Source organism: Acanthaster planci, unplaced genomic scaffold (genome assembly GCF_054643075.1).
Source record: "Acanthaster planci isolate LZ-2023a unplaced genomic scaffold, COTS_SCS Contig9, whole genome shotgun sequence".
NCBI lineage: Eukaryota > Metazoa > Echinodermata > Asteroidea > Valvatida > Acanthasteridae > Acanthaster > Acanthaster planci.
This window is the reverse complement of record NW_028257633.1, coordinates 1-24,870: the sequence shown is the minus strand read 5'-3', so window position 1 is coordinate 24,870 and position 24,870 is coordinate 1. Positions and strand designations below refer to the sequence as shown.

At 42.5% G+C, this 24,870-nt stretch overlaps 1 protein-coding gene across 2 annotated transcripts in view; it reads right to left on the bottom strand.

The window, feature by feature from the left end:
- LOC110979481 (thrombospondin-2-like) overlaps positions 1 to 23,272 on the bottom strand; it is a 64,744-nt gene extending 41,472 nt beyond the window's left edge. Inside the window, exon 1 of one of the 2 annotated variants that reach the window (XM_022235306.2) lies at positions 23,099 to 23,272. The gene's annotated coding sequence lies outside the window, so the exon portion shown is untranslated. Of the gene's footprint in view, positions 1 to 12,669; positions 12,820 to 23,098 lie in introns of those variants that run through there. The other variant, XM_022235308.2, reaches the window with a different exon arrangement.
- Between the last annotated feature and the right edge of the window lie 1,598 nt (positions 23,273 to 24,870).

Sequence of the window (24,870 nt, the reverse complement as noted above, 5' to 3'; positions counted from 1 at the left end):
CAAGACCTGCAATTTCGCAAGTGTTGTAAAGGTCCACGTCACGCACAAACGAATTTCGCATCAGAGTAGGCCTACACGTGAAAGTATTCTGTACCTATGACAATTTTGTTAGAGTCAGAACAAACAAGACGTTTCTCTATGTCAGGCACCTCAACAGAAAATGGAAAACGTTTTAAAATGAGTGACAAATTAACTCTATTCGTTTTCAATTAGGGACAAGGCGTGAAGATGAAATGATACAGATGGCGTCTATATTGGAGACGCCTAATACAATGTAGAGTGTTCTAAACTGTCTGGTCCCATTGTCCATAAAACGATAGAGGTATTTCTCATTGAAATATAAAAAACTTTACACAGGGGAATGTTTTACAGTCTCTAGAATACATTTGAAAGATAAAGACGTTGGTAACTACATGTAATGTCAATAGCGAACCTTCATCAACTTTACTTAGACAAACTAAACTGGACGTTTTTTTCTTAGGGGAATTTTCCCCAAAACGTTCAGCGGTTGTCTCCCTAAAAGAAACGAAACCATCCTCGGAATTAACATGTCATCATCTTGTCCATAGGAATGTTTTCATTATTTCAAACTGAACTCAAGCTTCAATGTAAACATGTCCCCCGTCCTTATCGATGCTCAACACGGTTTCCTACCTGCAGCTCACCCGTTGTTCCCTTGAGGCTTCAAGGAACGAGAGTGTTCCGCATTTATAAGCCTCTCTTCGCATGAAGACTTACACTGAGCTGATTCGCTGAAACGTTTGCCCGGGTCTTGCATGGGCATACAGGCGCGACATGACTGATGCTGTGGATGTCCGATTAGTTCATGTCCGCCTGCGTCACTGGTCACCCGTGGGCACAAAAACAGGACGGTACTCGATAGCACCAAGAATGGTTTTGTTTTTTGAGAAGGCAAGATTTCAGGAAGAAGCTTACCATACAACTGGGACTTCTTTCTCCCATACATTACTGAAAAATGAAGAATGCAAACATCAACAATATCGTAGTAGCAGAACACTGTAAAAACCAACACCCATTATAAACGCGTCTTTGCGTTAATTATAAACATATAACCGTTTAAAAATAAACACCTTTTAGGAAATAAATGTGTTCTGGCGTTCAGAAGGTGTTCACCGATAAACATGTTTTGTGTTGTTATGAACACCAAAATGTGTCACTGTGTCTAAACGTATTAACACATCAACATATATTTGTTGAAGAAGTTAACACCACAACGTGTTTAGCTTTGGATTTACACCAAAAACCTTCATAAAGCTTTAGCAGGAAAGCATTTAAAAGGCGTTTAACACTTGTTTTGACAGTGTACAGCCTTAACATCGATGACCACGTCGACCACTGACAACTTACAACAACCAGCCGCAAAAAAAAAAAAAAAAACGACGACTTGGACATAAAAACAGCAACAAGAGCAGCAACAAACAAAATACCGTAACATCCGACAAAACGTGCGTTATCTTCATAACTTCTTCCTGAATCCATGTATTGAAACCTGCCAAACCTTTACCCGACTGCCGGGGGTTTATTATTAAATTGAGGGGGTGGTACTATATAATACAAGGGGAACAACAGGACGATTGCATTACCATCTAACGAGATGTACCGTCATGGTTGTGTTGCTTAAAAAACACAAACAACATACAGAACAACACTTCTATGAAAACGTCAAGGAAATTCACGTGAAGCCAGCCCGTTTCTTCCATCCCGAGTTTATGTAAATCTGATACAAAACAATCGTCTCAAAGTCCTTGACGTCACCAAGACATGTACAAAAACGTCATCACCGTCGAAATATTACCCCCCCCCCTATTTCTGATGCAAAGTCACTTTGGAATTAGGACTTCAGTCAAAAAAAATCTTTCAAACTATCCCAGTGTGAAAAGGGAGTACCCAAAGTTCAAGTTAAGGTTATGGCTTGACCGATCTTGAGTAACAGAGTCGAATTCGATTGAAATGTAAGACTGTTTCAATTATCGCTTACTGCAGTACTCTTTGTCATATGATTGCTAATGATGAGGGAAGAGCTTTTAACAAGAAAGAAGCTCCAAGTATTAAGATAAGGGCATGAGGATTAGGAACGAGGAAGTCACAGCCGGTTATCAACCTTGCTACGAGGTGCTCCTATTTTCTGTCGTTAGGGAAAGGTAAGGGGAAAGGAAACCCCATAAATATTTTCTTTACAACTTTTATGAACCCTGACAAAGTTCTGGCATTTTTGACATTGTCCAATAGTGTGCCTAAAGCACCCAGGAAAGAACAGATCCAGACCCTTGTTGCTTACTGAGGCTATACGTCTTTCACTGAACTCGCATTTTGGAAGAGAAGCACTCGCGAAGGAGGGACATCCACGCTCAGAAATATGTACCTTCCTTGTTGTGACTATAGAGCAAGGAACTGTTTATGCTTTGAACAACGAGGCTGTTGGCTTCTTCCCTGAGCAAGTGAGTAAATTAGTCTTCCGTAATTTGCTAAACTTCCCTTGCGTGCATAGCTCATGCATCTCACATGCTGCAGGCCGGCCAGAGCACTGCCCGAATACCCTACGTACCAGTCGAACCGACCGTCCGACCATGCACACATGCCGTGCTGGCCCTACGACCAGCGCGAGCTTCCAACAGACTCAAACCACGCAAGCAATTTTACCTCGTGTGGCTTATATGCACAGTGTTCGGAACATTTCATCAGATAGGGCGGTACGGCGTGAGTGGGCAAGCAAGGGAATAGAAGGTTTACTTGCTCACGTCACTCGGGGAACGAGCACCTTGGTTAAGGCCATTACCTTTGTGAACCCCCGCTCAGAATTTGGCGTACGCATGACACGAACTGTGCAAACCCATTGGGTGCCCTCCCCTAGAAAATGAGGTCCCTAAGTGCCCCCTTTCAAACTGGACAATGGTTACCAGACTACAAAGTCTTAATTAATAATCTAGGATGTGGCTAAATGCGCACGCGGTCCGTCTGATCAGGTTGTGTGGATTGACAGACTCTCTTCCTGCATAATTAATTACGTTAATATTCACCTAATTAGAGGCTATCCTAACACAAGGCTAACACGATGCGAACCCCTCACACATCCCTAACGCGCCAAAACTTTCCAGAAACTTCACACATTGACCGCATTGCTTGGAGAAGCCCAGAGATTTTGGGAGGAATTACCGTGATGGCTAGGCAACAGACACGTACAGTACTTGAAACAATTAAGGCATCGTGGGCATGACGTCGAGGTATAACGTCTGCTCGGGATCTTGATAAGGTCAAACAAGCTGTAGTTGTTACGGAGGATGAGACTACTCAGGTCCAGAGGGATGGACCTGAGCACCTGTTGAAGATAAAAGTGTTTATTTTTTATGCGTAGTTACCCACAGCACTGGTGCTCAAGGTGCCAGATCATTACTATATCCCTCCCCAGGCCATAGACACTCCTAATAAAAACCATCTCAGCTTCCTGGGAAGTAAACAATGCGATGTGGCCATTTTCGAGTGCAAACGGCTAATCAAGCGTAATCTCTGCCCTCCCGGACACCATACCATGGGTGAAAAAGGCAAGTAGGGTTACCCTATGTCGCAGCAAATGCCCAGCGGCAAGATTCGAACCTGTGACCCTACGATCGGGATTCACAAACCTTTAACCGCCAAGCCACACGCCCCCACGTCCTTAACAGCGTAGTTATGTTGTTTGTCTCGTGTAATGAAGGTGTCAACGAGAACAGGCCAGGGCGTGCGGAAGAACCAAATCTCAATGGAAAAGGTCTGACCAGCAAAATTCAAGCAAAATAATTGGCACTGTAGACTGGGATTCGTAGGCACCTATGAAACATCAAGGAATTGGTCCTTCGTCTGCACACTTGCCAAAAAAAGGTTTCAATTTTACAACTGAAACACAATTTGCGCAAGTTTCTGTTCTATGAATTGTAAGGGAACAGAGATACACCGTTCTTTGGCTTCAATTACGTGTATGCACTTGTTTTAAAGCATTGAAACTTTCACATTAATGATTTCCCATTACGTACACATTCTCTACGTACAGATTTCTGTACAAGCCGTTTGAATCCAACAAGAGCTTAAGGCAAACTACCGAAAGCATTGGTGTAATCGTCGTTTGTAATTACTGACTTTCAACAACGAAACACCAAAACCAAACTGCATACAGCATGAGGATTAAAATTGTTGGCAACTTTGGATGCTGAATCAGCTATAACGCCGAAGTTTCTGCCCAAATCCACATCAGTGTTTCGCTCATGAATACAGGCAATCCATTAAAACAATTAGAAATCGACAAAATCCCAGTCACTACATTCATCTTGCCTCCATCAGTTTTCTCGCCTTTGGTCCAGTCTTCCTGAATATGTTCAGGATTCCATCGTTACTCACTCCTTCCATGCGTTCAATAACACACTTAGAAAAAGTGTTCTTTTCCCAGATGTTGGGACCTAGACATGTTTTGTGGAACCCTTGTCTGTAATAAGCCTTTTGTGGATGTTTTTGAGTATGCCTGTTCACTCTTTTCTTGTACTTGGATATAATTGTCATTCTATCTGGTAAATTGTTTGTTTTGGTTCCCTTTTGATTTATAATTGTATACCTTTTATATATATCTTTGATTTTTTTCTGTTGAATATTTATATTTCTTTATATTTTCATTTTTCATTTTATTTTAAATAAACTTAATATTTTTAAAGAATGTTTTATTTATTTTTAATTCCCAGTGCGACACGGGGTGACAGGTCCCTGTGGACATAGTGAGTCTCCTTGCTTGTGTCTCCCCTATGGCCGTCTCGCTGGGGTATGTTTTTATTTCTGACATGAATAAATAATAATATACTATAATGAAATATATACTAATATAAAATGGACATATAAAGACAAGCAAGTAAGTCAAATTGGATGCAGTGATGCAATACTGGATGGCGTTTCAAAATCGGAAGTGCATGAGTAATTTATAATCGACACTCAAACTAAATATACAGGCGTGTATATAATGCTTTATACAGCTGGTCAACAGGATATGCTGTGCCCACTCCCATAAACAGACACGTCACCTGTGACGTCATACCTCAAATAGGACACACACCACCTTAACGTTTTTATCGTTCGTTTTTTAATGTGAAAAGCGACGTTAATTAAGGGACATGCAATGCTACGAAAGAAATTCGTGACGATGTCCATATCATACGATTGGGGTTATGTGACAAGATCAAGATTTGTTGTCAATGAATCATGGAACTACGATTGAATCAAACTTATCAGCAGAAAAGGTGGGGAGCAGGGTGTGATTACGGAAGTTGTAGGTAAATCTCTTATTTCCGTGATCAGCAAATCATTTACACCTCGTTCAAATCAGGGGTGTAACCACGGAGCCACGGCCCGTGGACTGACGGTCAACAACTGTCTGGACCCAGGAAGAGTGAAGACGCAAGGCTAAACGTAAGACCTTGTTCCACAAGCACATTGACCAGAAAGACACATGGGCGATCACCGTTGATCTTCACAAATGAACAAGGCAAGCAACATACGCTAGGACTTCCCAGGGTCTGGGACGCCGCTAGGGGTGCGACAATAGTGGATAGAGGGTTCACGCCTGATGAAAAATGTTACCCATCTGGTACGTCAGGCCACAGGGTATGGCTAAAAATAGCCACAGACCCTCAGTCTGTAGCGTCAAAGGTTTAAGTGTAAAAATAATGGTGCCGATCAAAAGAAATATGTCACAATTAAAAATAGCCTCCGCGTGGCGGGTGTACTGTAATGATATCATTATTGGATGTACGTGGACAGCTCATGCAGGTCGGAAATGTAGCAGCAATAGTTAAGATGACTGACTACGCTCGACTTAGAGACGGGTGATATGAATGAAATGTGAAGTCGGTGCTGAGATCCCGGCAGGCCGACACTTCACGTACGATATACTTGACGTCCAGGCAAAAGTTCAGCGAATTTGACGCCAGGAATCATTCGCGCAAATATAAAGTACAAGCGGTGTTCATCTTGTATGGCCGGCTCGTGTCTCACAACGCAACAAAACACACGGTACTATTCGGAGCAGAAAATTTGAACAAATTTACAAAAACATAATTTCACAAAAACATGAATAGGTTGTATCTCATTCCCAAATCTTATCTCACAGTACTCGCTCTTACAATCATTAAAGTAAATTACCAATATAAAACCAATTGGAAGGTTATCAACTATTTGGTACACATCTAGGTTAAAACAATACTCTAATAAGGAGGATCCACAGCCTCTGGCGATAAGTTTTTTTTTTTATTTTTAATTCTCTTAGTGCAAAATAATTGATGTGTACAAGCTTACAGCAATGGATCTTGACGAGAAAATTAATATTGATGATGTCAGCCAATTGTGGAGTTTGTGATTGTATCATATGACAATGCATTCTGGTTGATCGATGACGCTGTGAGGGTAATTAGTGGGGAAAGATATCATACAATAAATGAAACCCTTCTTACTCTTTTGTTTTTTGTTAGAGTTTGACCAGCTTGTCCATGTTATGAACAAAAATCGAGCTGCGCAGAAACAGGTAAACATGAGACTTAAATGCTGTCTGTAGGCCTACTTTGAGGATCAGGAATGAGGATCAGGAATAAGAGGGAAAGGTGCACGATTTTTACAAACATTCAGTCAACTTGACCAACTTCCTGCGCCTTGAAAAACAGAAGGGTCCACTGTCAAATGCAGATTTACCTCGCCTTAACTGGGGCCTAGTTATTGGAACAAACCTGTTTTGTCGGAATATGCAAGGATAAAATACGAAGTTGGGGGGGGGCTAGGTGTCAATTCCTAAATGCAAGGACACAAAGTGAAAAGGCGAATTGACTGTCCCATGTTATTTAATTGAATACTGAAAAAAATTGCTTTTAATAGAAACGTGCTCCCTAACCACTTATCAAATGAGATGTTACGGTCGGTATTAGCTTCAGGCCAATATTGCTGGCTGTAATTCACCACAAAGTCATTTTAATTATTGGTAGAAAAGGATATAACTTCGTCAGGCCTTCCACACCTAATGCCGGTTAATATTACCAATAAATCCAATTGCTGCGTTGACGACGAAGAAACCGACCCAACCTTGCAGTCGTTCAGCCAGTTATGAACAACCATTTAAAGCAAGCTTTGAAAAATATACTAGCTGCCGGAATAGCCTACTGCTCCATCAACAAAAGCCTCCAAATACTAAACATTAAGGGGCAACACCTACCAAACATGAAGAGCAAATCAATAAAAACACTGGAGTTGCCTTATTAAACCTTAGCGTTAATGGGTGCCAATTAAAAAGATGAGACAAAAATCTACGGCCATGCGCTGATGATTCAGCGCCAGCAGACGGTCTCTCGTGGGACTTGGGACGGTAGAGCGTTTATCCTTTGGAAACACACGATCGCAGTTAATGGAAAATCTCGGGACGGCGACAACTGATGGCGTTAATTCTTCACCGTATCGCAAAGACTTGTTCAAGAAAAATCGAATACAGTACCTGGTTTCGTTTGGTCAGAATTTCACGGGTTGTGTCCATTTTGGCCGTAAACACCATTCAGCGGTCATCTAACACAAGCCTTGACCCTTTACCTTGCTCTATTGTCTAATTTTACGAGAAAAGCATTCTGCATTCCAACCCATGACAATGGAAGGAGAAACAATCCATCAGGTTTCTAGACTACAAACATGCCCCTCGATTACTTGCCCTTAAAATACAAATTCACTTTGTTAAGTTCGTGTCAGCTGTGATAGCAAAAACAGAGAACAGTGCCTGTTTTTTGAAAGGGAAATGGTCAACCATGCCCGGGTGCTGGCCCCATTTTATTTGCAAACGGTAGTGGTTTCTATGGTCACAAAAATGTGTTTCAAGGTCTGTGTTCGAGCGTTATAACTTTAGATACTCGCGGATGCTGGAAAATGTTGCTATAGTGTATTGATCTCGGATCACCTCGTGCGAACGATCTACGTTTGCATGCACAAAATGGCTGCTCAAGAGTTGGAGTTTACTGCTGCACAACCTTTTCAGGTTTTCTTTGATTAAAACCTGGAGTTCCACGTTTTATACATTTTCCCCCTTCATTCTGCTTAGGTCTGCAGAGATTCAGCACGCGTGTTTTGCGAAGTATAAATTAAGTTATGTTAGTACACAGTGCAATAGGCCTAGTTCCGATATCGGCGCATTGAAAGGAGACAAGAGAGCATCGCCGATCAGTTAGTTTCTGATAGTGTGCAGTCATTACGGAATCGCTTCCAGCTACTGGGTTGGATGAAATACAACTTTGCCAACTGCGTCGCCAGAGTTGGCCTTGTATGGTGGACACCATGATCGTAATGGAAACTAGGCTTGGTATAATGCAGACGAAAATGACCGCCTCTGAAATAGCGTAACAAAGTTTTCAAGAAAAGAATTTCCGAAGATCTGCCATGCTGAAAAAAAATCACTCAATGCCTGTAAACTGAGTAAATCTGAGCAAGAGCATGCTGTTACTAAAACTCGTGGGTCGTATAGGCCTGCTACTGCTGTTCGCGTGCTCAAGAGTATACTCGTGTGAACACGAGGTACATCCTCCTAGCCCTTACAGTGAGATAACAAAGTCCTATACGTGTAACTCTATAGTCTGCGAAACTAGACGGCCATGTTCTGTAGGTACATCTACATGTGGATAAGATTCGACCTCTGCATTTTGGATACACAACGCCAGGACTGCATGCGTCATCGTGCACTGCAGGCAGAATCCATATTGTCTCCAATTGTCTAGATTCTATGCATTCCCATCTCGACTCTCATGAGTAAAACTTCCTCGGTTTTCTAGGCACACTGACAGCATGCCCTTCCAGTGGCGTTCCGATACGCAGTACTGTTGGCCGGATAGATGGACAAAATACCCAACTTAACCTCCCAGCAAATTGTGCAGGCTGACACGAATGTAGATACGGTCGGTGGGATACCAGTCTACGGACGTCATTAATAACACTGAGACTCTCCAATACGTAATTAATGTGAGAAATGGCGCGGTAAGCGAACTTCACGCTCAACTAGAGCTCATCTCCAAGTCATATTCGGTTGGTGTGTAGAAGAACTGGAAGATAAATTTCTTCCTTATGCCCAAAGTTAACTAACGTTAATGATGAAATACATGACAGAAAACTAAATAATTCAAATGAAAACAAAAACAAAAGATGTCTTGTAGTGTAAGTGAAAAGAACACAATTCAGGAAAAAGTAAATGAAAACAATAACATACAGGAAACCAAAAAATATCACTAAAACTAAAATACATTTCGAGGCCGTTCAATGATCACCACGCTGGTATTGACAGTGTTGGTGACATGTATTTATCAAGAAAGAGCTGCAGTATTGCGTGTAGAGTATCGCTATGTTCTGGTGAAGACAGGATTTCAAATTATTTCATTGAATCAAACCTAAAGTGACGACACCACAATGTATACCAAGAGGTTGTGGGATGTGTCTTTTTAATTATCAAAATTAATAATACATCCAGACTTATGACATTTCCCAGGCAAAAAGGAAGAGTTTCGTTTCAGGACTTTCCAAAATAACAAACAATCGTCTCCAAAATGACCAGTTTCCTGCGGTTCTCCCTGATTATTTTAATCATAGGCCTCCTTGACATATGGAATACACATGGAAAGCGCGACATGAGCAACAATGACATGTCTACGAGTGGAAGTACACGTATTATCCAAAAATAACAGGAAGGGAAAAATTAACAACGTCCTGGACGAAAACACCGAGCATCCAAATTGCATAAACATACAAAACTGCAATATGTTACTGACGCTTAAACTGTGGTCGCTTTCATTAATTTTGCTTTACAATATTCTTCACACCTTCGTGTCTGTTTCACAGGCATCCTGCAATCTTACCCTTAACTACCTCTGACCGAAAAGCAGAAATCGCCCATCTAGGAAGGGAAGGGGTTAACGTCCTCAAACTCCTGCTTGGTCAAGAGACTTCTTTCGAGGTCGGAGGTGCGAGTCCCAATATTGCTATTTGGGGTTTTAATTACACACCCAGCCCCTCTGTATGTCGTCACACGCGCCGTATACCTTGAGGGCCTATCTATGGTGGTGTGCAAAATTATTTGAACACTTGGCATCAGGTGTTTCAGTTGCTTATGATGATAGAAAAATCAATATACCCATCAATTGTTTTGTATACAAATTATCCGAACACTTGGCACATTTAAGACTGAGGTTGCTTGTAGTGAAATAAACCAGTTGTCCAATGTTTTCAAATTTAAGGACGTATGGTATTATCCAGGCAACTCTAGTAATTCGTTCACATCCTGTTCATTATTCTGTGGTTTGTTTGTTTTGTTATTTTGTATGAAGCAATTGAAATGCTCTTTCCATGCATTAGTTGAGATTTGAAGTTCTTCGTGATGAAGCTGGCAAGTAGGGGCAACAGGTCGGCGGAATGTTGTGAGTGTGTGTGGTCCTAGTAAGAACCGGGACAGTATGCTCTGTTTGTCAACGGGAGACTGGCTGGCAGACTTTGATGATCATCGTCAGCATCAACCTTTTATCGACAATATACCCATGAAATTTTGAACATATTACGAAAAAAAACTATTTAGCGGAAAGGGTACCGTAAACCGGGGTTAATTTGCATGGCACCTTGACTTTGGCACAGCTACACCCCTTGGTTGTAACCGTCATATATAGGATGCTCTAAAATGATTCCATGAAGGTAATTTGATCATAAAAGAAAACATTTTGAGATTTGCGATGCTATACAATTGCTACTACCAGAGACCATTACATAGAGATATAAAAATGTTCAGAAACCTGCGTTAAAATATCAAAGGCTTATTTTTGCCTTTATGTTGCGCGATTACGGTATCCTGTCAAAATGGAGAGACACCCCACTGAGTAAATTTTGGAACTAATAAACTCCTCCATCACCACTGATGATTTATGAATAAAGGACTGGCAAAACAAACCGGGGAGTGAAGGACACAGGTGGTACCAAGCGACTGAAGCCGAGTGATAAGGCCCAATTAAACGTAGAGCAGTATAAGTTAAGTGCAATGTTTGGAAATGCTGAAGATGCAGATGGCTAAAAAGATGAAACAAGTTTGACAAGTTTTGATAAAAGTAAAACTTACGTCTGGAACCCCGAAAAACAACTTAATTTCAGAGGGATTAAAGATGTAATGTGGACATGATGGCCTGTTCTCAGGACTTGTCGTGTCTTCGATTGCAGCTCTCGAACCAATTCTGCGCCTTTTTTTTACGGCCAAGTGACAAAGGACCTTAATTTGGCTTCACATTTTCAGATTAAATGTGACCGCAGTAAAAAATACAAGAAACAAAAAACATAGACACCACATTGAGCCCAGATTTTCCGAAGTGAATGACTTATGTTTCAAGCAAAACCGAAAAAACCGGGGCCGTAGGCCTATGCGTTTGAGAAACGGTCATGCTTAACAACACGGACGAACAAATTGGGGTCGGTAAAAAAAAAATAAAAAAATGTCTAAGCACGCTGAATTAATTCAGCCTGTGCTAATTTTCTCAGACATCTGACTGAAGCCATTAAGTTGACAAAGAAACCAAATTTATTTAACCAACAGAGCCAAGATTTCCTTCCTAATTAAATGCCTGACCGTGCCAGGTAGGGCACTGACTAATTAATAGGGACGCAGTATCCGATTTTGATAAGTGCGGAAATCCTCAGGGAATGACTGAACTTGACCTTAAGGCGCCCCGTCGGATATGGACACTTGAATGCATCAAATGGACGCCAGCTCCGTTAAGATCGACTGGACAGTAACACTCAACGCGCAGGACTATAACGCTTCCTCCCATCATCAACATGATTCGTCATAACACGGCTCAAGGAAACAGCAAGATTCGAGATCAGAAGTAGGTACGCATGTTCTTCATTAAGTGCAGGGAACAGCAGTTGGAAAACCGAGTCATATATCAGCAATTTTCACGGGAAACGAGAACAATATCCAGCTAACGAGAACTCTATCGAAGGGTATAAGTAAAGAAAAGGGGCATCTAACAGGCAAGAGGTCGGTCACCTGAGCTTTGGAATTAAGTAAATAAAGCACTGGCGTACACGAAGCGAAGCTGGTGATTTTAAGAACTGCAAGAAAGCAATGCTTGACGACTTGAAAGTCACTAAACTTATCAGCCAATCTTGCAGGCAAGGGAAGCAGACGTTGGAGTGACGCAAGATACCGTTTCCTACGAGTTAAAGGAACAATTCTCCTGCTTTTGGATGCTATAGTGAATAAATCTGAAGGTATGACACAAGAGGTCGCGTCATCTCAGATCAGTCTGGGTCAGATTTATGAATGTGTGAGTACAGCCATGGAGGAAGGGGTACAGCAAAGGCTACTAATCGCAACTAATTGCCATTCGCATGTCTAAATTCCGGGGGCTCTCATTTACATTACAATTGCCACAATGTAGAAGCCCGATGTCTCCAGCTAAGTTATCAGTGTGTCTCTATTTAAAGGTATTTCCGAACTGGCATATGACCTTGGGACATTCGTTGCTGGACAAGCCGCAGGAATACACATTCCAAGCTCCCGTGAAATTAAACTTCCGATCCAATTAATGACGCGCCACCACATACCGTACACTTAATGCTAATTTTGAAATGAAAATCTGAGAAGCTTACCCGTAAATTTACTCCTAATCCGTCTGCAGTGACCAAACTGGATTCAATTCACCACACAACGGACAACAGAGACCATGCTTGTCGGAATGAAAAAAAAAGAATTGTAATTGCCTTCACGTGGAAAGCTGAAGGAGTTTCAGCTTAATCACCATCACAAGCAAGCAAGAGAGTGCCGATCCGGAGCGTTGCTGTGTTGGAACATGGCAGAAGTCTGATGAAGTCAGCAGGGAGAGGAAAGTTATAGACCGGATCAACCAATCACAGAGGAGGGTCTATAAACCTGCGATGAAGAATACCATGGAAACAAACCTGCTTGTTGGCAGAGGTAGATCGCACCTTACGAGAAGCGCAAGCGTCAGTGGGTGGAAGCTGGCCCTAGAGACCAGGCGATCCTCGTCAGGCGTGTCAAGGGCGTAGACGTGCCAGAATGAGCCAAACTCTCGGCATTTAATCGGAATTCCGTCACAAAGCTTTATTGCTTTTAATCATGACTCAACCACGCAAATTCCCCGCTTGGTTAAGCAACCGTTAAACAGCAAGATGTTATTAGAAGAATGTAGAAAGATGACAGTGAGAGAAATGGCAGCCATGAAAGACCACTAGATGTTGATCTTTCACCGAAAATAATCTTCATTAAATGGTTCTATTCTTTGTGTCAAATCATTATCGTATTACATTTTGTCGTGTGCCTGCGATTACGTCCTTTTGCCGGGAAGCATGATCACAGCAGAGAAAATGTTCCCGGCAAAAGAGAGTTATAAACACTCTCTGTATTTAGCAAAAAACGTGTACTCCAAAATCAACACGGGTTGTACAAAAAGCAACCTTTGAATAACTTATTAAACGACTTAGGAAAAACTGTTAAAAACTTTATTTCATTAAAGTAAACCTGATTTTTCAGATTTACTGAAACTGACCCTCAAAGCAATAACAAAGAAAGCGAGGTTCAGTGCACCCCCTTAGGAACCCATGAGTAGATATTCCCAAGAATCCCGGAACCACTCAGATGATTAAATGATGGCTTCATCAATTACAGCAAATCTAATTTCATCACCGAGGAAGTACACCGTGACAGAAAAATGTGCACACACTGCATTGTGTTTTACGATCGACCTCCAAGCTGCTGTGACAGACACCACCCCGGTAGCTAAATCCTAGAAAATAGCATTTGTTTTGGCTGAAAAATGTACCAAAGAGCACTACTCTGACAGCAAAACTATACGGCCATGATGAGTCGTGATGACACGGCTTAGCGCCCCCCCCCCAAACGAAAAAACACAGACACCGACTTTCTTTCGCGCCGACCTGTTTTGCACTGGTGGTTTCAATAACCTGTGTAGGCAGACTAAGGGCACTGCAGGTTTTTTTTAGAAATGACATATTTTTTTTATATGACGTCTGTGGGTGAGCCATGCCATCAGTTCAGTGAATGGCCGATGAGGCCTGGCCTCGCTTGCCCTAATCCAGAGTGCTTGACGATGACACCAACGGTAAGTAATGATATGTTACGGGGTGTGCTCGTCATATGAGACTTATAGGACGTCAAGGTCATAGTCAAACGTTCCGCAGCCTTCTTTGCCACAGAGTGATGGGGTGTTATGAAAATTCCGTTCAGAGGGAGGGCAGGTTTTCAGAAAGCTCCAATCCAAGTAAAGAACTGAGTGGGAGTTTTATGGGGGTTGTGTGGTTCAAAACGTGCCAGTGATGGTAACTCTGGGGTCTGAGGGCCGCTCATCAAGGGCCCCGGAAAAGTTTGGATTCTAGATGCTCTGTGGTGTGATCTGAGACAATTCTTGGCTACTTCAACAATTTTTTTAAACAAACGCTTTTGCGAGCTATACATTTTCATTTAGGTTTTGGAAAAAAGTGTGTGTGGGGGGGGGAACATAAGATATAGTATCAATCGACATGTCCCGTCCCCCACCGATTGACGCTCATGATAGAAGGGTCCCGTGTGCTTTATACACTAGGCTGGAAAAATACACGCACAGTCGTGCCCAAAAGTTTACATACACCTTAGCAAAACACAGTTATTTTCCATTTATACCCCTGCAATTGACAATAATCATCACTCGTTTCATTCCTGTTACATTTACAACCATTTTCCTTCATTTCAGCAAAAGAATTCCGCAGATATTTCAATTGGGATGACCTTATTCATCAGTTTCCATTTGATGTGACGAAAATATAAGGTCACACGTTTACATACATGTACACCAAGGACTTCATTGTCTTAATACTTTGTCGCACTGGCCTTAGCCTTGATAACGTCAGTAAATCCTGCAGGTTAACTGTCAACCAGCTTCTTACAATAATCTGGCGGGATTTATTCCCATTCTTCTTGGCATATACGGTTCAGTCAAAGTGGTCGGCTTCCTTTTGCGCGGTGTAAATGCGCACATTCTTTTTCAACTCTTTCTACAGTCGGATTTAAATCCGGGCTTTGGGCCAGCCATTCCAAAACATTCACTTTGTTCTTTTGAAGCCATCCCGTAACAAACTTGGAAGTATACTTAGCGTCATTGTCATGTTTGAAGGTCCGTCGACGTCAAAGGTTCAGCTTCAGAGCAGACTGCTTGAGGTTCCCTTGGAGAAGTTCCAAGTAGTGCTCCTTTTTTCATGATGCCATCTGTCATATGCAATGTTGCTGGACCACTAACAGCGAAACATCCCCAAAGCATAATACCTCCACCACCATGCTTCACTGTGGGTATGGAGTTCTTTGGATTAAAGGCTTCTCCCTTTTCCCGCCAAACATATAGTTGGTCATGGTGGCCAAAAAGTTCCATCTCGGTTTCATCGACCACATAGGACACACCTCGAAAAGCTGCCATCTTTGTCTTTATGCTCTCTTGCGTAATTCAGCCTGGCTTGATAGTGTCGTTTTTAAGAAGCGCCTTCCCTTGCTCTTCTGCCTCTTAGACCATTTCAATAAACGACCCTCTGGACAGTGATTCCTTAGTCCCTGAAGCCTCCAATTCTTGGCACAGGTGTTTCTTGGTCGTCTTGGGGTTGGTCCGCACCTTTCTGAACAACGCTCTCTCATCTCTTGGTGTTAACTTGGATTTCCGTACTGATCTTGGAAGAGTCTTTGTTGTTCCTAGGTCCTTGTACTTCTTTACAATGGTCTGAACTGTTGATTGTGGTACTCCTAGTTGCCTAGATATGGCCCCTAGTGATGTCCCTGACTTGTGTAGCTGTGTAATACGATTTCTCAGGTCTTTAGAGTACTCCTTTGCCTTCCCCATGGTGGTTGAAGTCGAAGAAGAGCTTGACTAGAAAACCCAAGACCTTTTAAAGAGCCATGGAAGAATTACATGATGTATACATAACCATTCGAAATAGGAGTAAAGACAAAAACAAGTAACAGGAGGTCGTTTTAGGACATTCTAGACCTTTTTCAAGCCAACCATTAGCAAGTCACTTTGATGTACGTAACTTTAGCCCCTCTAATTTCGCCACATCAAATGCAAAATGGTGAATAGAGTCATCCCAATTGAAACGTTTGCGGAATTCTTTTATGCAGACGAATGGTTGTAACTGTGACAGGAATGAAAGGAATGAGGATTATTGTCAATTAGAGGGGTATAAATGGAAAATAACTGAGTGTATTCTGCTAAGGTGTATGTAAATTTTTGGGCGCGACTGTAGTGTATACTGCATTGAATGCATTTTGATTCTGATGAATGGAATGGCAGTTGCTCTTGGAAATCCCTTCTTCGACCAGTCGGGGCTGCACCGTCCAACGACCCTCCAAAGTCGGTCTATGGGTAAATAATAAATCCTGCTGAGGTAGATTAAAATTCTGGGGCTAAACTTGGGGCTGGCTAGCTCCGGAGCTAGCTCCAAAGGTGGAGCTAATTTGCGTTCAAATGACAACTGTTCTAGGTCGAGCTAGCTGGCCCCGGAGCTATCTCAGGAGCTAGCCTTCCGCCTGAACGATTATTTCTCCTTCCGCTTCGTTGATACAGGAAAAGCCTAGGGAAAGCTTGTATCTCCCGGGAATCTGGACCTTAACACAAGGCCACCCAAGCCCCTGGACACGATGACATATTATCACTGACTAATGTGGGTACAGAGAACCAATACCTTCTACTGAGGTTCGCACAGTCTCTTGAACGTGTGCATGTATTTCAATGTTCCAGAAAAAAAGTACGAAGCACAATTTCATCTACGTAAAAAGACCTGTTCATACGAATTATTTGTTGAGAAATTCGTTGAGATGAAATGTATTCCTTTTGCGACTTAGCTTGGGAGTATTTGATTGACGTCACAGATTCGCCTTTTTATGTTTTTGCGCAAAGTGTAGAACAACCTTGATGCAGAGTCGATTTGTTCATTACAGCAAAGGAGAACATTTTTTCTGTTAGCAGACCCATCGTGTAAGAATGTTCAACATCGTCCTAATACGCGCATTTTACAATTTTAACTTTATAAAAAGTATCGCCAAAATCAAAGCAGCTTTGCTTCAAACACAAAAAATGCATGCTACTAGTCAAAGGTCTTACCAATCAAACAGCGTATTCCAATATAATGAGCTGTTACATTTACAGACGATTTGTTACAACGCCCTTGGAGGTGCTCCTAGAGGATTGCGCCAGCAAGTGGACTGAAATTAGACGACATGACATCAACCCCCGTGCCAGAACACACAAAGTCCATTGTAAATCACAACTTGTTATTCGAGGCTGATATTTTTAACAGTGACAGACTAAGAACCGATATGCAACAACCAGGAGACACACCGGAACGTTTTCGACAGCAGGAATAGGTACACAGAAAAAAAACCCCGTGGGCTGTAAAACCCGTATCTGAGTGCACTTTTTTCTGGTGTAGGCCTACACCGAGTCTGTAACCCTGACACTCCTGAATCCTTCAATGTTAATATGATTTTGCACACACCCTAGAAGAGTTACAGTTGACTCCCAAATTTCTGCATCGTATCTCCCGCAGGCACAGGTATGTCTTGCACTCTTCGATCAGCTATCTCATCAAGGTGGAAGCTGACTCAACCTATGTTTATGGCGTAATTTGTCGGATAATTTTCCTCTCAAGAGGACTAGCATACACGTGACCCACTGAAATCCATTCGCGTCCACACACAATTATTACAGCCAGATGAGCAGGAGTTGAAACTTTTAGTCCAACAAAAATACCATGCCTGAAAACATCATCAATTCCTAAGGGATGCCTAATGTCATCTGCTTTTCGGGGGCAACTTTAATAATACCTGACAGATATTTCATCCTCCCGTTAACATCCACAAATAACTACAGACTGGCAAGTAAAATACTCTCAGACGCTCATGCGCTTCCGATACGTACTTTATTTTCCAATGTAAGACGTCTTCACCCTCAGAGAAAATTTGTTTGATCACTTTTTTTCTGACAAGTTATATTGTGATTTCCGGGTCTGAATTTTTCTACTGATATGTATTTTAGCCTCGAGAGAATCCACGGGTTTAGATCGAAGACCGATTTCTGCTATGACACTAAAAAGATTATGCCACGAAATACAAGCCAGGATTGGGGATGTATTCCAAAGGGCCCATTACCCGCGGAAATCCGTCACAAATTAGATCTCACGCAGGCGGCAATATCTGCAAAAACAATGAAAACACACAAATACTGCCATTTTCAGAAGTTCCTGTATGCGATCACCATAGGCCTATCACGCAAATACAGGACACCTAGTGAGAGTATGGCTTATGTATTAATAAAAATGCGTCACTGTATGAAATGGAATGGACGTTCGCGATCTGCTTTGAGTCACAGATTTTGTGATCAGTTAGAAATGGATGTGTTCTAAAGCCACCTGCCATATGATGTTACGCATCAACTACCATTCAATAATAAATCTCGCTAAATATTCCATAGGAATTATTTGGGTCGCAGGAAGTGACTACGTCATAGACCAGAACGCATCCCTAATTACGTATGGACATGATATTGAAATAGACACTATTTGATGGGCTCCTCATATATGTGATTTTAGGAGACCTCATGCTTACCCGCATAACCTTCTCAAAACATTTCTAAACTAGTTGGTAGGCCTATAGTGACAGGCTCAAGTTTGAGTGGTGGATGCAATTTAAAGCACTCAACGGCCAATTCACTGGGTACTTATGTCAGGCACTCACTACATACATGTATATGGCACTGGGACCTGACTAGACAGGCACACGACGACATAGACAGAACACCTTGGATTTTAGTTGCATTCCTTGTCTCGCTATATATGTCTTGGTTCCACCCGCAACTGCCTACATGTACTAAAGTGTCTGTAGACCACGGTAGGTCCATCAGTTTAATATGTTTGATAGTTAAAATCATTTGGCAGTTGATGATAGATTAAAAAATCACCATTTGGCCCTGGTACTCTTTTATACCGCGAGGAGACCCTCGGCAGCATGTCCCATATTGGTCGCCGGTGCTCAACCCCAAGTTAATAATCTTGGGCTATAACACTGGAGCAAACTGAACTTGTTTCGCCTGGTAGTGGGATGGGAGCGCTCCAATGGCTTCCTTGAACAAGCGCCACTGACGCCTTTGAAGTGCCGCCACTCTATAGTTCTCCGAAATAGGCAGTGTTGCAGAGTAACGAGACAGAGTAAAGTTTGTGTAGAAGGCCCGGGAAAATGTGAGTGATGAGTTCCACGAATGAGTATCTGGGCTCTCGTATTAATCACTTTTCCATAGTGATTTTCTTGCTGTTTGCGAAATGCAGTTTCAAACCAGACTGACTGCTCATTGGAGATGCTTCTCAGAACATGCCACGTTTCAACACTCTTTTTTTTCGAAAGTCGAAGGTTTCCCTAAAACAGGCATTTTCTGATCTTAGTCTGTTCAAGTCCGCTGTAAATGCTGCCTAACTGAGGCTCGGGTTTAAAGCGGGTCTTAAAAGGATCATCAAAAATCCCGACATCTTCTCTTGGAGACACTGCCTTTGCCTTCAAAAGTCAGCGTATACTGCACTCTCCTGAAGGCCAAGACTCGATGCTGTGCCACTGTCGTCCGGAACTTAATTCAAATAAGTGAGGCAATAGCACGGCAACAGTGCGGCAGCTTAAACAGAGCAGCGTCGTACCACTTCGACGATAGCGCGGCTACCATGTCGAGCTTAAGGGCTTGCCGTGCGGAATTCAATTTGCCGAGCCAAATCGCGCTAAACGCCGTGCTATTGGGGTGCCGAACTTAAAAAAAGATTGAATGATTTGAGTTCGGCACGACAGTAGCACGGCGTACAGCCTAGGCCTAAAACAGCGAAAACCCACATATTTTATACGTACAGCTAAGTTCAAACGCCTGAAAACTAAGTCCATAACAATCCCAGCTTAAAATCAGTTTTGTAACAGATAATAAAAACAATACGTCAACGTATCTCTTCAAATTTCTTACACTGTTCATTTTCGTTTTTAACGTTCCCCGAATCTCCACGTATCGTTCAGAACAACTACATTAGGTAAAACGCGAGCCCATATTCTAGATCATGGCATGGAATAATCTCATGGGAGGCTATGCACCACCGTAGTCTTTATTCCATTAAGTTTTCTCAATTCAGGGTAAGTGGGCGTGATCCGGCGGGACTTTGGAGTGGTGACAAGTCCCGAATCCTGATCAGGATGAAAAAAAAAGATACAGCAGGGGTCCTTTGATTCCACCTGAGACAGCTTGTACATATGTTAAGATACCAAATTTCCTGATAACGGGCAATGGTTTCCCATGGTCTTATCGATACATCAAATATAAAACCGCACCCATGGATGGCTTCAGTCTGTTTTCTTCGGCACCTTTACTTGGAAGACTAAAATTTGTGCCCAAGACTATTGGGACACGAGTGTTTGGTTTTTCGATCATGTTTCTGGTCCACTGACAACGGCGACTTATTTTCTGCAGTGCTAGGTACTCCTTGACATAGAAAGTGAAGCAATAATCCGAAAACGTCAGTGCATTACCGGCATACTGGAATTTATTGTGATTGATACATGCTGGGCTGAATATCTTCTGAGTTTTGCTTTGTAAATACGCACCACGACAATGATGGAGCGACAAGGAACGACGTTTTCTGGCAATACCGTAAATCATTCTCGCGGCTGCGAGTTTCACGGAGTCCGCACAGCAACGGTGGGGACGGGGTGATCTTTACTGTGCAGCTTAGAATTCATCTTGGACCAAAATCTTAGTTACAATATCCCGATAAGAGCAAATTGTTTCTGCAAGAACGATGCTCAGTCAATACAAGATCAACGTCATATCATAACATCATAATAGAGGTATGCCCAAGTTTTATCGGCATTGTTTCGCCAGCGTAGCGCAACATTTTCTGATAGACGGCACTGCACATAATTATGTACATCTCTTGTGGAAGAGATAAATCTCTTCGAAAGATTTTCTTTGGGTGGGTGGGGTGGGTACGAGTCCGAGGGATGGGCCAGTGCCCCCTGCCCCTCCCTCAACGCTTCCTTCGGCCGTACGTTTGACAATAGTATGAATTGGTCGCAAGGTTGTGGGATCATGGTTAGCAAAGGGTATTGGTAGATACAAAAGTTTTGTTTTCAGCACCCCGAACGCAGGATTCCCTGTGACTTGCAAAGTCTTCGGTAAATTGCTCTTCGGTAAATTCTTCATCTGAATTGCTCATTTTTAACAAAAAAGGCGGTGGCTTTCAAATGAATTGAGACACAAAACGAACGAGTAAAATTTTGGAAATTGTCACAAGCAAAATGAATGCAGACAAGAGGACAGGAGCTGCAAAGTTTGGACCTGAGCGACCCCTTGAATCATGCTGCGTCGGTGTACCACAGGTCGATCAGATAGCTCCGCAGCTTGCCAGCTCCACCCGAAGCAGATGTCATTTAGAACGCACCCCTGCTCTCTACTTCTGGACCTGGAGCAGGAGCTGCTGGTACCCAGCCACGTTTCTCCCCCCCCCCCACTTCCAGCTCAGTGGGGTTACTTTTACCCACCTTGACAGAATCGGCCACCGTTTACCTTGTGTTGTGAAGCACTCTGTTTGGAATTGTCTGCGATCATTTCATGATTATTAATTTCTACATAACATTCAAAACAATCTGGTTGTATTTTTTGTCTAATATGGAAAGTCAGTCCTTGCAAACCTCAAATATAAAGACATTGCATATCCTGACTGGTTTAGTCCAATGAAGAACTTAAGGGACTCCAAGAAGTAACTGTCACTCCATTTACTAGAACGTAGGCCCCTACTGCAGCCTATACTATGTCATGTACAAAGCACATCGTTTGCTGCACTTAAGTGCACCCCCTTCAATTGTAACCAGCTATGAGGGTGCATGATGGCATGCAAGACCCGGAGGAGAATACCATACAGGCAAACAGATCAAAAAGATGAATGCACACCACTGGAAACGCCACAACACATGTCAATTAACGTTAACCGTGATCTATTGCTCTGCGCTGTGCAATGTCAGAGGTGGAGATAGAATTATGATACATGTACATGTACATTCGCAGAGGGAAGTCACGCAGACCTTCGTAGAAGGCTTCCGATGCCTCTCTACAGTAGGATGCAACTTTGCCAAGTCGTAAACCGGGGTTCTTACAAAATCTCAAAGTCAAGAATGGATTGTTTAGAAAGTAACTTAACACATGGCACCTCGTTACCTAAAGATAATCAATATTGTGTTGAGTTTTGAGTATAACGAGGTACTATTTCGCGTTGTGCATCACAGGCAGGAGAAATGGGCTGCCATTTGGCCAGCGCAATAGCGTGGTAAAAAGCTGGCCATGACCATGACGTCACAACGTGCGCATGCAATAACGCACGGAACACAGCCCGATGTGAATTAACAAACCACATGGCATGAGGACATCCTTTGATTCACAAAGCTAAACCATGTCTAAGTTGTTGCCCTTAATTCTAAGATGTAATACAGATTGACTCATTTAAGACTACGATATGGAATGCCTGGGTGAACCACTTAATTTGCCCCACCTACACTATCTCCATCATAAGCTTCCATACAACAGTTAAACCAAGTGTGCCAACCAATGACTAGCTGCAAAGCACATAATTCAACACACAAAAAGGCGTTATCTTCATCACCGTCACGGGGCATACTTACATGTAAGTTTGTAACTGACATTTGCTTAACACTCTTCCCTCCATCTTTACACTTGGTCCTATTTGGCCCTAAAAATAACTGGCATGGAGAACAACCAGAGGTGAAACTCCTAAACATTTCACATTTCAGCAGTCGTAAATATGCAAACTGCACATCGAGGACCTAACACTCAGATTAGAAATTATTACAAGAAAACAATTTTCTAACAAGTGCAGTTTCTAAATTATATTTTATTTACATCCCAAGAGGAGAGCGAGAAAAAAATTCAATTATATCTTGAACAGAGTCATAACATTTTAGTTTCTAGAGCAAATGAAGAAACAAACTCACACAGTCCTTGCGTGGTCGTATGACAGTCGGGATTTTTTAATAAGATGCTTTAGAGTCCAATCTCATCGAAACAGTTACAACACTCCTATTAACGATGTACGGAGTCCGTGTATGCGGCTTCAGTGTCTATAATGTACTGTTTCCCGTGCTGTGGGCGTGCAGCTCGGACGCCAGTTCCACCTCAACTCAAGGGTAAGGCCTAAAGGGCTTTGGGGTCCTGATTGAGTCTTCGGGAAAAATTGAGCGACACGTCCAGTTGCCATGGCAAGGGCGGTATGTGTTTGGGCGGAAGCAAAATTGCTGACACCGTCAAAATAAATCGGGCCATGTTTCGTGCCAACTGTTCCTTTCCCACATAAATGGTGGCAAGTAGTTCGGGTGGTTTTGCATCTGCAACACATGTACATGTACATTGTACTTCCTGGCAGAGGTTCCGAGTGGGGTAAGAGGTTGACTTGGCAAGGGGGAACCATATGCGCAGTTACAGTAAGAAAGTATGTTCATCATCTCAGGGTGGACTTAAGTTGGCATTTATCTTCTCAGAATGATTATCCCTTTAACATCACCCACCGGGATATGATTCAATACTTCAATACCTTGAGAATACAGGTTTATAAAGGCAAAAACGTGTCTTAGCATAACTTAATCGCAGTGAATCGTCATAGGATTATGCTATGCACATTAACATTTTTCGGCAAATCAAATTGAACATTCAGTTCAGCGACATCTGACAAAATAATAGTGCAAACTCAAAATTCACCAATTGGAAAAGGATGGAGGCTCTTTAATGGGCAAAATGCTAAAAAGGGAACACGTACCCAAGATAAGCATTTCACACTTTTTTGGGCTGCCGTCATTTTCAGTTAGCAATTGACAATTGCCAGGAGAGCCCGGAAGATTGAGAGTTGAGACGATGGATCAAACCCTGTTTATTTGATGTTTGGCTCAATGGACAAACCGAGTGCCAAGCTGTGTTGTGAAGCCCTCACAAATAAGAACAATCAACACAGTGAATGTTGAGTTTCAACAACACAGGACTGGAACACTCGGGGACGGACCACATGGGAGGTAAAAGGAAAACCTACCTACGGATCAGTCAGGAATCATCACAGGAACCTTGTATTAAGACTATTGGTTTCCACCCCCCACGCCCGAATAGCAGCACGTACTGTCTGATGGTGTACAAGCTATGAAGTATATTTTAAGGGGTAAGTTTACGTTGGCTGATTTGCTTATATGACGCTGTAGGATGATGGGTAGGCACCCCATTGGTCTTTGGGTCCAAGTTCAAGACAAAATTCTGTCTTGAAGGATTATGTGTCTCTCAGTGCAACTCTTTTCTGTCATAACGTTTGCAAAGCCACAGGTGTTTTGAACCTGGTATATTAAACAGTAGGTACTTCACAGATTCAAGTTTGTCACGTTCTTTGCCATTCCATCAAATTGCTGGGCACCAGGAACGACTTCCCCAGGGACATGATGATGATCACAAACCGAGGTGGTCTTGGATTGGCACAAGCGACGGGAGACCTTATTTTATAAACCACCTCAGAGCTGCAGAAATCACCTCAGACAGCACCCGGTAATTTTTGCTTTATTACTTCTATTACTCGGGCAGTGGCAATTGACACCTGCAGCCTGTAAGGACTTGTGACAATGTCACTTGCCTACTCCATCACAATAGAGCTTCAGTGAATGTCAAGCACACTGACTGTCAGACGGACGCATGAGCCTATAATGCCACATGTCGGGAAATCGGCACAGTCAGGAAC